At 53.7% G+C, this 14,320-nt stretch overlaps 1 protein-coding gene across 6 annotated transcripts in view; it reads left to right on the plus strand.

Annotated features, from left to right (window-relative positions):
* LOC140403323 (adhesion G protein-coupled receptor L1-like) overlaps positions 1 to 14,320 on the plus strand; it is a 1,433,961-nt gene that overhangs the window by 130,747 nt on the left and 1,288,894 nt on the right. The window lies entirely within an intron of this gene.

The raw sequence follows: 14,320 nt of genomic DNA on the forward strand, positions 1-14,320 counted from the left end.
GTTGTGCGTGCGTACGTGTTGTTTGTGTGTCTGTGTGTGATAATAATAATCTTTATGACTGTCACATGTAGGCTGACATTAACACTGCAATGAAGTTACTGTGAAAATCCCCTAGTAGCCCCACTCCTGTTCGGGTACACGGAGGGAGAATTCAGAATGTCCAATTCACCTAACAGCACGTCTTTCGGGACTTGTGGGAGGAAACCGGAGCACCCGGAGGAAACCCCTCGCAAACACGGGGAGAACATGCAGACTCCGCACAGACAGTGACCCAAGCCGAGAATCGAACCCGGGACCCTGGCGCTGTGAAGAAATAGTGCTAACCACTGTGCTACCGCGTGTGTCTACCTGTGTCGGTATGTGTGTGCCTGTGTGTGTCTGTCCACATGTGGCTGTATGTGGGTGTGTCTGTGTGTCTGTGTGTGTGTGTGTGTGCGTGTGTGTCTGTGTGTGTCCGTGCGCGGGCGTCTGTCTGTGTCTCTGTGTGAGTGTGTGTGTATGTATGTGTGTGTGAATATCTGTGCGTGTGATCTGTATGTATGTATCTGTGTGTGTGTATCTGCGTGTGTGTGCATGTGTGTGTATATCTCTGTGTGGGTGGCGGGTCAGTCACTTGTCAACAATCTCAGTCAGCTCTTGATCATTTATGTAAACACGGCAAGCGGGCTGCAGATGTCGGTGTGGAAGATGGTAGGAGGGTGGGTACTACTGTATTTTACGCGCCCACATCCCGCCTCCGTGAAAACATGCCCGGTGGAGGCACATAAAATCCATCCTAGGGTCCGAGTTTGACACTTCCTCAGAAACACACCCAACCCCCGTCTTATCAGCGCACAGGAGCGTAAATTTTGTGTGCGCTATCATCTGGAACGTACTGCCTTGGGTGGCCTCAGCAGTAACTTCCAAATGTGAATTGGCCAAGGAATGAAGAGCGAATAAGCACCCTGGGGAAAGAGCAGAGAGCGTGGCCCGCTCTTCCTGATCTACCTTCTGCGCTGAACGACTCGGCCGACAGGCAGAGAATGACGGATTCGGCAAGGCCACAGAGGGCAGTGGCCGCCATGGAAACGGGGCCTAGTTGGCCTCAACCCCTCCAGGACGCCCGCAGGTCGTCAAGGTGGAGCACAGATGATTGGGTGCCTGCTTGGATCGAAGCCCTGGATTGGATTCTGTAGTTCAGACATAAACAACATCGAACGAGCAGCCTGACATGGAGTTGAGTTTCGGTTGTCAAGTACCAAAAACAAACCATCCAGAACCCCTCAGTCATGCTTTCCTCACCTTTATGTTAACAAATGATAACATTTTGGCTTTAGAGAAGAAATTACGCTTCAAAAGGTTACAAAAAAGGCATTTCAAATCTATCTGGATTCTTTCTCGGTACTTTTAGTTTTCCATTCTCCATGCTAATGAATTATAAATGGCTCTAAGCGCCGTCAGAGGAGCAAGAATAGACCATTCAGCCTCACAATCCCCATTCTCCTTTCAGCCCGTTCATGGCTGATCAGCAAGCTAACTCCAATGTTCCTGCCCAGATAACCCTTCCTCAAGCAGAAGAGAGCTTAGGAAATAGGAAAAGGTGGAGGTCATTCAGCCCTTCGAGCCTGCTCCACCGTTTAATCAGATCATTACTAATCTAATACTCACTCAGTCCACTTTCCTTCTCCCCGTAACCCTTAACTCCCCCACTGATTAAACATTTATGGATCTCGGCCTTGGAAATGTTCAAGGCCTCGGCCTCCACAGCTCTCTGGGGTACAAAGTCCCAAAAATTCACCGCTCTCTGACAGAAGAACTCCTTCCTCAAATCCCGCCTTAAATGAGCACCCCCTTATTCTGCGACTGTGCCCTCTGGTCCTACACTCTCCCATGAGTGGAAACATCCCCCCAACATTTACCCTGTCTGACCCCCAAAGAATTTTCAATGTTTCAATTACAGGTCAGCACGGTAGCTTTGTGGGTAGCACAATTGCTTCACAGCTCCAGGGTCCCAGGTTCGATTCCCGGCTTGGGTCACTGTCTGTGCGGAGTCTGCACGTTCTCCCCATGTGTGCGTGGGTTTCCTCCGGGTGCTCCGGTTTCCTCCCACGGTCCAAAGATGTGCAGGTTAGGTGGTTTGGCCATGATAAATTGCCCTTAGTGTCCAATATTGCCCTTAGTGTTGGGTGGGGTTACTGGGTTATGGGGATAGGGTGGAGGTGTTGACCTGGGGAAGGGTGCTCTTTCCAAGAGCCGGTGCAGACTTGATGGGCCGAATGGCCTCCTTCTGCACTGTAAATTCTATGACACCACCTCTCACTCTTCTGAATCCGGGAATCCAGACCCGACTGGTGTAATCTTTCCTCAAATGGCAGTCGCTCCCTATCCGGGATCATCCCAGTAAACTTCCTCTGTATTGCCTCCAATCATAATATATCTCTCCTTAAATAGGGAGCACAAGGGTACAATTTAATGGTCTCGTCGTGCCTGACTTGGTGTCAGTACAAGGCTGCGTCTCGCGAGATTAGCAACGCTTGAAACACCTCGCCAGATTTCACAGAGTCTCACGAGTCATCGCGGTCTGGATTTCACCCTCACTGGACGTGATCCAGATTGGCATATTTAAATGAGCCATTAGGCATTTGCAAAATTTTCCCGGCTTCCGTTTAGTACCAGTTTCCACAAACGTGGACCAGTCATCATGGCACCTGGGGGGGGTGGGTTCTCCCAGGCAATTTGATACCCCTGGGGTGGTCTGGGACAGGGCAGGCTGGCATCCTGGCACTCTGTCTTGCACTTGGGCGCCTTGGCACTGCCTGCCTGGCATCCTGGAAGTGTCACTGCCTGGGTAGCTTTGCCAGGGTGCTGAGGTATCAGTTTGGCACTGCCAGGGATCGGGTCAGGGGGGCCCTTACCAGGTGGAGGGGGGGGTGAAGGGGAGTGTGAAGGAAGCCCTCCCAGGGGGGGCTGAAAGGAGGGGGGAAAAGGTTGGGGCGGCCAGCATGAAATGACTCTAAGTACGGCCTTTCTGCAATCTCTCTCCATTTAATTAACAATCCGCCTTCTCATTCTTTCCTCCAAATTGTCCCCTCGAGCCTGCTCCACCAGACGAGATCTTGGCTGACCCGATCTTGGCCTGAACTCTGCTTTCCCGCCTCTTCTCCATAACCTTCGACCCCCTTAAGATTCCAAAATCTGTCCAGCTCATGGGTAGATTCGATGATCAGTCCACGTTGCTCTCTGGAGAAGAAGATATCCAAAGATTCGTGATCCTGATAGAAAAGAAATTCCTCCCCATCTCTCCCTGTAAACGGGTGACCCTGTCTGTTGAAACTGTGCCCCGACTGGTTCTAGAACTCCCCCCAAAAAGGGAAGCATCCAATCAGCCTCTACCCCAGTCAAGACCCCTCAGACTCCGAGATGTTTCATTCAGATCCCCTTTTTTAACCTCCAACGAGTAAGGCCCGACCTGCCCCGATTGCTGGCAGTGCCAAACTGATACCTCGGCACCCTGGCAAAGCTACCCAGGCAGTGACACTTCCAGGATACCAGGCAGGCAGTGCCAAGGTGCCCAGGTGCTAGACAGAGTGCCAGGGTGCCAGGCAACCTGAGGTACCCTCAATAATGATGCTTAGAGATTAAACTGTAAAGAAGGCTTTATTAGGCTAATAACTATGCTATAGATTTGGACGAGAGCTGACTGCTATACAGACCATGAGGCAGGCCTTTATGTATGGCTCCCAGATGGGCGGAGCCAGAGGCGGAGTCCCCAGGGTTCCAAGCCTGGTCTTAAAGGGGACATCACCTTACATGATGATAAGGCAGTAACCGTTCATCACATTCACCCCCTGTTTAAAAAGGAGTCCGGCGGGGGTGAAGTGCCATCATAGGTCCATCCGTCTCGGTGGCCGGATCGCCCTCCTCGATCTCCTCAGTTCGGGCGGTGGTGCAGCGGGCACGGACGTCCCGGTTGAGGGCACATCCGGGAGCACAGCGGTCGGAGCATCGGTCCGGGTCGGGGCAGAGGAACTAGGCAGGGCCGGGGGTAGCGGAGCCGTAGCCGGCGGGGTGTGTAAAGGGGGGGGCGCAAGGGGGGGCGCACGGTAGGAGCTCACCAACGGGTGGTAGGGCCGGAAGGGGTGTGTTGTAGGGGGCGACGGGTCCTGCAGGGGAGCGGCGCGGGAAGGGGCGTCTGTGGTGGAGGATCCAGCGGGTGCCAGATCCCGGAGAGAAACCGTATCTTGCCTGCCGTCGGAGTACTCCACGTAGGCGTAACTGGGGTTGGCGTGGAGCAGTCGGACCTTTTCAACTAGGGGGTCCGTTTTATGGCTCCTCGCGTGCCTCCGGAGAAGAACAGGTCCCGGAGCCGTCAGCCAAGGTGGAAGCGAGACCCCGGAGGTAGACTTCCTGGGGAAGAGAAACAATCGCTCATGAGGGGTCTCATTTGTGGCCGTGCAGAGGAGTGACCTAATGGAGTGTAGGGCATCGGGTAGGACCTCCTGCCAGCGGGTGGTTGGGAGATTTCTCGACCGCAGGGCCAGAAGGACAGCCTTCCACACGGTCGCGTTCTCCCGCTCCACCTGCCCGTTTCCCCGTGGGTTATAGCTGGTCGTTCTGCTCGAGGCGATGCCTTTGCTGAGCAGATACTGACGCAGTTCATCGCTCATGAACGATGTACCCCGGTCGCTGTGGATATAAGCAGGGAAACCGAACAGGGTGAAGATGCTGTGTAGTGCCTTAATCACCGTGGCTGAGGTCATGTCGGTGCAGGGAATGGCGAATGGGAAACGGGAGAACTCATCGATCACGGTGAGGAAATAGGCATAACGGTTGGTGGACGGGAGGGGCCCCTTGAAGTCCACGCTCAGTCGCTCAAAGGGGCCCGAGGCCTTCACGAGCCGAACCTTGTCTGGCCGATAGAAGTGCGGTTTGCACTCCGCACAGACCTGGCAGGCCCTGACCATGGCCTTGACCTCCTTGGTTGAGTAAGGTAGGTTGCGGGACTTGATGAAATGGACGAGCCGGGTAACCCCCGGGTGGCAGAGGTCATTGTGGATGGCTCTCAGGCGGTCCTCCTGCGCGTTGGTACATGTGCCGCGGGACAGGGCATCTGGGGGCTCGTTGAGCTCCCCTGGACGATACTTGATATCGTACGAGTAGGTGGAGAGTTCGATCCTCCACCTCAAAATTTTATCGTTTTTTATTTTGCCCCGTTGCGTGTTATCGAACATATAGGCGACCGACCGTTGGTCGGTGACGAGGGTAAACCTCCTACCGGCGAGGTAGTGTCTCCAGCACCGCACAGCCTCCACAATGGCTTGTGCCTCCTTTTCGACTGCAGAGTGTCGAATCTCGGAGGCGGTGAGGGTTCGGGAGAAGAACGCTACTGGTCTGCCTCCTTGATTGAGGGTAGCAGCCAGGGCGATGTCTGATGCATCACTCTCTACCTGGAAAGGGATGGTTTCGTCCACCGCGTGCATGGCGGCCTTGATGATGTCGGCCTTGATGCGGTTGAAGGCCAATTGAGCCTCAGCCGAGAGGGGAAAAGTGGTGGTCTTTAGGAGTGGGCGGGCTTTGTCCGCATACTTGGGGACCCACTGGGCGTAATAGGAGAAAAGCCCCAAGCACCGTTTGAGGGCCTTGAGGCTGCGGGGGAGAGGGAGTTCCTTAAGGGGGCGCATGCGGTCGGGGTCGGGACCTAGGACCCCGTCTTCCACGACATAGCCGAGGATGGCCAGCCGGGTGGTGTGGAAAACGCATTTGCCCTCGTTATAGGTCAGGTTAAGGGCTCGGGCGGTCTGGAGGAACTTTTTGAGGTTAGCGTCATGGTCCTGCTGATCATGGCCGCAGATGGTGACATTGCCCAAGTACGGGTATGTAGCCCGCAAACCGTACTGGTCCACCATTTGGTCCATCGCCCTTTGAAAGACGGAGACCCCATTTGTGACACCAAAGGGGACCCTGAGGAAGTGGAAAAGCCGGCCGGCTGCTTCGAAGGCAGTATAGAGGCGGTCTTTTGGTCGGATGGGGAGCTGGTGGTAGGCAGATTTGAGGTCGACCGTGGAAAAGACTCGGTATTGGGCAATCCGATATACCATTTCCGCGATGCGAGGAAGGGGGTACGCATCAAGCTGTGTGAATCGGTTTATGGTCTGGCTATAATCCACGACCATCCGTTTCTTCTCCCCGGACCGGACTACCACCACTTGCGCTCTCCAAGGGCTGTTGCTAGCCTCGATGACCCCCTCTCCCAGTAAACGCTGGACCTCTGACTTGATAAAAGCCATATCTTGGGCACTGTAGCGCCGGCTCCTGGTGGCGACGGGCTTACAGTCGGGAGTGAGGTTAGCGAATAGCGAGGGGGGTGCGACTTTCAGTGTCGCAAGGCAGCACACCGTGAGGGGGGGGCAAGGGTCCGCCGAACTTCAGTGTCAGGCTTCGGTGGCTGCACTGGAAATCCAGTCCGAGCAGCAGGGGGGCACAGAGGTGAGGGAGGATATAAAATTTGAAACGGGTGTATTTGGCACCCTGGATCGAGAGATCCGCAATACAGTACCCCGTGATTTGTACCGAGTGGGACCCAGATGCGAGGGCTATGGTTTGGGATGTGGGATGGGTGCGTAGGGAGCAGCGCCTTACCGTTTCAGGGTGGATAAAGCTCTCCGTGCTCCCGTAGTCGAAGAGGCATGCAGTGTCGTGCCCGTTGACCTGGACCTGCATCATGGAGTTCTGCAGGTGTTTTGGCCGAGTTTGATCGAGGGTGATCGCACCCAGTCGCGGGTAGTCGGAGTCGTAAAATGGCCACTGCCGTTGGTCGCACGTGTCGGGTCGAGAAGATGGCCGCCGACCAGATGGCCGCTCCCATGATTTGCACGAGGCTGATGACGCGTCAGAAGAGGATGTGTCGGGTCGGTGCGCAGCAGCAATGCGAGGCCTACGGGCCTGAGAGCCTGATTTTCGGGCTGGTTGTTCTTTGTTTTTCTGGCCCCTGGGTCTGGCCAGGCAGACCCTCGCAAAGTGCCCTTTCTTCCCGCAGTCGCTGCAGATCGCGGAGCGGGCTGGGCAGCGTGGGCGTGGGTGCTGGCCCTGCCCGCAGAAGTAGCAAGGTGTGCCCCCATGGTGAGCGGGTCGCCACGTGGCACAGGCCTGTAATACGGGCGAGTCTGAGGAAGTCCGGGGGGGGCTGGCAGAGTCCGCGGGGTACGTACCCAAGTTATGTCGGGCCACCTCCAGCGTTAGCGTTTCCTGGAGGTCTTTTGCCCCGTTTTCGAGCAGTCGCTGCCGGATGTAGGTCGAGCGGATGCCGGACACGAAAGAATCTCTGATGTGCAGGTTCATATGGACTTCCCCTGTCACATCCTGATGGTCACAGTCCCTGGCCAGCGCGGTGAGTTTCTCAACAAACTCGTCGAGCGATTCCCCCGAGCGCTGCCGGCAGGTAGAGAGCAGACAAACCGCTTGCGGAGCAACTCAATCGCTTCCTCATAAATCGTCGCCTTTTCGAGCGTGGCGGAGATTCTGTGACTCACCCGGGCGTGGAGTAGACGCAGCTTGCGTGGCCCCAGGATGGGAGTCTCCGCGGAGTCCAGGTAGGCCTCGAAGCACCGCAGCCAGTATTTAAAAATTTCCTTTGCCTCCGGCGTTCGTGCTTCCAGATTGAGCTTCTCTGGTTTTAGGCCTGCGTCCATCCTGAATCTAGTTTAGCCTAATAAATTGAGGTACCCTCAATAATGATGCTTAGAGATTAAACTGTAAAGAAGGCTTTATTAGGCTAATAACTATGCTACAGATTTGGACGAGAGCTGACTGCTATACAGACCATGAGGCAGGCCTTTATGTATGGCTCCCAGATGGGCGGAGCCAGAGGCGGAGTCCCCATGGTTCCAAGCCTGGTCTTAAAGGGGACTTCACCTTAAATGATGATAAGGCAGTCACCGTTCATCACACAACCTTTACCCCGAAGACAACCCCTTCACCCCAGGAATCAGGGGAGTGAGCCTTCTGTTGCTTCCCTTGTGGCTTCAATGCGAGTATATTGCTCCGTAGACCCAGACAAAGCATCACTCCCTCGGCACCGCACTGGAGTACCAGCTGGGGTCGCCTGCCTCCTCCCCTGGACCGGGACTCAAAGCCTCAACCTTCAAAATCAGATACCAAGAGTGCTAACCCCACCCCGCTACTCCCCCCTCACGCCACCTCACCCCCAGATACTCACCACCACTGGCAACACTTGTAAATGAAAAACAAAACTAAGCCAAGAATGTCCTTGGCCCTTCGGCCAACTCCCAAAGGGCAATTGCGCCCATCGAACAAATTCTAGCTCCTTCTGTAACTGCTGAAAGCTCTCCTTTCGCTATCACTATCTACTTACTAATGCCCTGTTAGCAATTCCATTGGTGTCTTTGACTTATCCTTGGCTGTATCTCATTCTTATCCCTATTCTCTTGGTGGTTGCTTGCTGTTTGCTGAGTGGAAGTGTATTTTGAGAGTCATTTCCCTGCCAGCCACCTAGGTGTTACTTTACCCCACATCCCCCAGGAACGTGCAACGTTTTCCCTGGCTATTAGTTAAAGTTAAACAAGCTGCAGGTATCCTCAGTGTCACACTTAATCCAGCTTCCTCCTCTCCCCCCCCCCCCCCCCAAATCTCCGTGGATCAAATCCATTTGCAAAACGAGTGCTGCATAACCCTGCAGCAAACATTAAATTGTCGACCGCCGTGTTTTCCCTCCTCGACTGGATCTGATGCTACATCGATCAGTCTGTCCAGACGGGCCCTTTTGCAGACAGCGTGGCACAAAATGGCAGCCCAGAAGGCTGGTCATCCAGCCCATCGCGTCGGTGCTGGCTGGCTCTTCCAAAGGATTGGTGAGTTCGTCCCCCGCTCCTCCTTGTTCTTTCCCCAGAGCTCTGCGAGTCTTCAAGTGTTTATCCAATTCTCTTTCACTATTAACGCCGCTATGGAATGTATGGATTAGGAGCAGCAGGAGGGGGGGGGATTGCGTTTCCCGATTTTACGCAACCCTCGCTGATGACATCCCAATGTTCACGCTCCACAAAGGACGAAAACCTCATTTCCTTTTTGGAAATTTTAGAGTACCCAATTCATGTTTTCCAATTAAGGGGCAATTTAGCGTGGCCAATCCTCCTACCCTGCACATCTTTGGGTTGTGGGGGCGAAACCCACGCAAACACGGGGAGAAGGTGCAAACTCCACACAGAGTGACCCGGAGCCGGGATCGAACCTGGGACCTCGGCGCCGTGAGGCAGCAGGGCTAACCCACTGCGCCACCGTGCTGCCCGAGAACCTCATTTTGATGTTTTTGAATACATTTCGATGTAATTAGCCAACGTCTCTCCCACCCCCCCCCCCCCCCCCGCACCACATGATCCCCTTTCGCCGAATATTCGAACCTTGCCCACGTGACGTCACGTCAGTGAGATTTCCAACAGCTATTTGAAGATGTGAATCGGTCGAGGGGATGCCCCCCCCCGGGGGTGGCGTAGGTAAGTATAGCCCCCGGGGCAAGGCGGACCTGCCCGGGTGGTACCCTGGCACTGCTGTTTGGCACAGGTTGGAACTGCCATAGGTCGGCACAGCACTATCCTTCGTGCCAGGCCAACCTATGACAAGGGGCTGTGCCAGAGGGGAAGTGCCAGGGGCAGGTTCGCTAGGGAGCCACATTGGGGAGGAGGGGGGGGGGGGGGGGGGGCGGTCCGTTGTGTGTGGTAGCGACGGGTGAGAATGCCGAGGCCATTGAGGGGGACTTGCAGGCACGTGGGAGGGAGCAGGCAGTGACCGGGAGGGGATGGAAGTGCTGGCGATACCTTCGCGATGGAGGGCGTGGGAGAGCCGCTGATGTTTTTGTGTGGGGAGGAATCTGGCGATACCTCCATGGTGGGTAGGGGGAGTTGATGTTCAGCTCTGATCGGTGCACCCTTTATGAATGGCATCTCGATCAATGCCGTACCAGGCTCCCAAGCTGCATCAGAACCCGCCGTGCCAGAGTGACAGCGGGCGCGATGTAACGGCTTTGTCAGCCCGATGTGATGTCGGGACAAGGCTGATGAATCTTGTGAGATTAGCACCGCTCGAAATGCCTCGCGGGATTTAACGGATGCTCCCCAGAATTTACAATCTGGCCCTCGCCCTCACAGGGCGCGATCCACATCAGCATATTTAAAGGAGCCTTTGGACACATTTTAATATCCATTTGCGGTATCCATTCGGGACCTAACGGCCGTGCCAGGGAGACCTCGCCAGGGTGCTGTTTACTACTGGTTTCCACAAACGTGGACCAGTTGTAATGGCACCTGGGGCGGGGGGGGGGGGGGGGGGGGTCTCCCAGGCCTTTGGAGACTCCTGGGTGGTCGGCTACAGGGCACCGTGGCATTCTGGCAGCCACTGTGGCAGCCTGGCACCCTGAGGTGCCACCCTGGTGCCGCCAGATTGCCCGGGTGGCACTGGCTGGCTGGGGCAGTGCCAGATAGCCGGGTGGCAGGTTGGCACTGCCAGGGATCGGGCCCAGGGGGGCCTTATCAGGTGGAAGGGGATGTGGGTGTGTTCCTGGGGGCCTCCCCAAGGTGGTAGGGTGGGGGTGGGGGGGGGCATCAAAAATGAAGGTGGAGGGGCTGGAACAGAGAGGACGATCGGGGCAGTCAGACAAAATGGCGCCAAGATCTACGAGGAAACTTTCCTGTTGGGCTTGCCAGCAGGAAACGACTCTAAGTGCGGCCTCGGTTGGAAAAACTCCCTGAGTTAAAAATAAAGGCAGAGTGCCGTTGAATAGCGGGGTGTTTCTCATCGCTGCAGCCCCCAAGAAACAGCCCGCTAAACATGCCCATGCCCGGACCGAGATTTATTCCGGTCAAATTGTGCCCGGCTTAAATCACCTTCACCAATTTTGTTTTGTGAGAGGCTCAGGATGTGGAGAGAAAAGCACTCAGCCGCAGAAATGGAGAATCCTGCCCAATATATCAGAAGCGGGATTGGCACCCACGCCCTGTTTGGAGGCCCGAACCCCCTGGCTTATCGTGCGGAGGATTTCACTCCTTGAGCCTGTCGCCTGAGACCACCCGGCCACCCTGCCATCCATTGCATCTGTTTCTACCAGATCACGAGTTGTTGCGCTGGGAGAAGTATTCTCTCCTCACCACACCTGCAGCCAGCTGGCAGTGTGTTAGAACATAGAACATAGAGCATAGAACATTACAGCGCAGTACAGGCCCTTCGGCCCTCGATGTTGCGCCGACCTGTGAAACCACTCTAAAGCCCATCTACACTATTCCCTTATCGTCCATATGTCTGTCCAATGACCATTTGAATGCCCTTAGTGCTGGCGAGTCCACTACTGTTGCAGGCAGGGCATTCCACGCCCTTACTACTCTCTGAGTAAAGAACCTACCTCTGACATCTGTCCTATATGAGCCCGTGTCCACAGCTTTGGATAGCGACTGGGGCTGAGAAACCTTGTCTGCGCGGCTTTCGCGCTGCCACCAGGTGATTCTCTGCCTCAGATGAACAGTCGCTGCGCGTGAGGCCAACCGAGGATTGACCTGAGCAGCTCGTCAGTATAATTCAATCACGCGCAGTGTGCACCGTGTTTACCAGCTGTCCCGGGGACAGCTTTCAAAACCTCATCCTCAGCATCCAACGTTGACTCGCTCCCAAAGGAAACCTCTCGCAGACCTGGGTTCGGGGATGCTTTCCGGGAGATTAGGCACACTTGTTTGTGTGTCGCCGTGACAACAAATGCTCAACAACTTTGATCTCTGGGCTCCTGCCTACAACTTGCATTACACGAGGTTAATGAATCCGGGGCAGTAAACGCAAAACCGCGTTGACTGTTCATACTGATCATACCCAGTATTCTTTACAGCTTGCTCCAGCCACCCCACACTGCTCTCTGCCCCATCCGCACACCCTCACCCCCTCGCCGAACCCTCACCTTATACTCTTTCTGAAGATTGACTGTAATTAGTGGAGTTGTCACAAGCATCAGTGCCGGGTCCTCATCTATTTACAATAATAGAATAGTCAGGTTAGTCTGCAAATGCAGTGTCACGAAGCAACACTAACGTTATCTGCGGGGGTATCCCAGCTTGGAACAGCATTCTGTGGGATGTGTATCACTTTATTTTGTTCTGCTGTTAAGCCCCGGTGAAAATAAACAGCCCAGTCGCCCTGTAGCAATTTTTAAAGACTATTTATTGAAGTATTACGATCCCAGACCAGAACAGTGGCCAGGACGCTGGATCGGAACCCCAATATTTCGGCACAGTGGTTAGCACCGCTGCCTCAAAATGCCAGGGCTCCGGTTCGATTCCAGCTTCGGGTGACTGTCTGTGTGGAGTCTGCACTTTCTCCCCCGTGTGTGCGTGGGTTTCCTCCGGGTGCTCCGGTTTCCTCCCACAGTCCAAAGATATAGGGCAGCACAGTAGCACAAGTGGATAGCATTGTGGCTTCACAGCGCCAGGGTCACAGGTTCAATTCCCAATCGGGTGACTGTCTGTGTGGAGTCTGCACATTCTCCCGATGGCTGCGTGGGTTACCTCCGGGTGCTCCGGTTTCCTCCCACAGTCCAAAGACGTGCAGGTTAGGTGGATTGGCCATGATAAATTGCCCTTAGTGATCAAAAAAAAAACAAAGGTTAGGAGGGGTTATTGGGTTATGGGGATAGGGTGGAAGTGAGGGTTTAAGTGGGTCGGGGCAGACTCGATGGGCCGAATGGCCTCCTTCTGCGCTGTTGTGATTTTAGTTTATTTGTAAGTCCGCATCGAAAGAATGTTTGATCTTCGAGCAATTGCATGAAGAAATAGATATTTTTCAAACAAAACTTTATTTTGAATACAATATTAAACTCTTTCGTAGCCCAGCGAATATATTTTAAAACTGCTGTTGCAAAGGTTTTCAGCACTGCCTTGGCTCTAAGACTGGAGAAGCTTGTTTGCTGTAAACCTGGCCTTCAGGCTGGGTGATTGTAAACTGGTCTGTCCGCTTTCTGAGACTGCTATATGGTAACTGCTCCTCCTGGCTCCTCACGGTCTGGGCAATTATACCTTTGTTGCTCTTTGATTATGTCTTCTGTGTATTCGGCCATCTGCCCTGATCAACTTCCTTGACTGTACATTAACATATTTACATCTCAGGGACCTTCCCAATCATCTATAATCTGTTTCTCCTCCATAAGCTTTTCACACTTGATTAGTATCTAAACTGCCTTCTAAACGCATAACTAGGAGAGACGCATATCAACTGAGGGCCGTTGAATACAATTGCTGCCACCAGGCAGATTCATGACAGCAGTAAGTCTTGCATTATGGGGCCACTGCTGAGCACCATGTTGTATTATGGGTTCCTTTGACATGTTTAAATATGAACCATTTACATAAGAACATAAGAACTAGGAACAGGAGTAGGCCATCTGGCCCCTTGAGCCTGCTCTGCCATTTAATGAGATCATGGCTGATCTTTGTGGACACAGCTCCACTCTCCGGCCCGTACACCATATCCCCGAATCCCTTTGTTCTTTAGAAAGGTATCTAGCTTTTTCTTAAAAACGTTTAAAGAAGGAGCCTCAACTGCTTCACTGGGCAAGGAATTCCAGAGATTCACAACCCTTTGGGTGAAGAAGTTCCTCCTAAACTCGGTCCTAAATCTACTTCCCCTTATTTTGAGGCTATGCCCCCTAGTTCTGCTTTCCCCGACCAGTGGAAACATCCTGCCCACATCTATCCTGTCTATTCCCTTCATAATTTTATATGTTTCAATAAGATCCCCTCGCATCCTTCGAAACTCCAATGAGTACAGTCCCAGTCTACTCAACCTCTCGTCATAATCTAATCCCCTCAACTCTGGGATCAACCTAGTGAATCTCCTCTGCACTCCCTCCAGTGCCAATATGTCCTTTCTCAGGTAAGGAGACCAAAACTGAACACAATACTCCAGATGTGGCCTCACCAACACCTCATACAATTGCAGCATAACCTCCCTAGTCTTGAACTCCATACCTCTAGCAATGAAAGACAAAACACCATTAGCCTTCTTAATCACCTGTTGCACCTGCACACCAACTTTTTGCGACTCGTGCACCATTTGTTCAGCTTTAACTATTTACGGATCCCAAATATTGCCAAACACGGCGTTTCCAGGGTGTTCTCTCTCAGCCTATTACCGTGTGACTCTGTACATCATACTGTGGGCAGTGCTGTTCTCCAGTCCCCCGTTAACCCTTGGCCTGCCGAGCACCTGTTCCTTACAATGGCAAACAAGCAATGTTCTATTTTATTGCAGTAGAATGGAGATTAAGAGGAGGGATATTTTGCTACATTTATAGAGGGCT

This window comes from Scyliorhinus torazame, chromosome 27 (genome assembly GCF_047496885.1).
Source record: "Scyliorhinus torazame isolate Kashiwa2021f chromosome 27, sScyTor2.1, whole genome shotgun sequence".
In the NCBI taxonomy this organism is placed as follows: domain Eukaryota; kingdom Metazoa; phylum Chordata; class Chondrichthyes; order Carcharhiniformes; family Scyliorhinidae; genus Scyliorhinus; species Scyliorhinus torazame.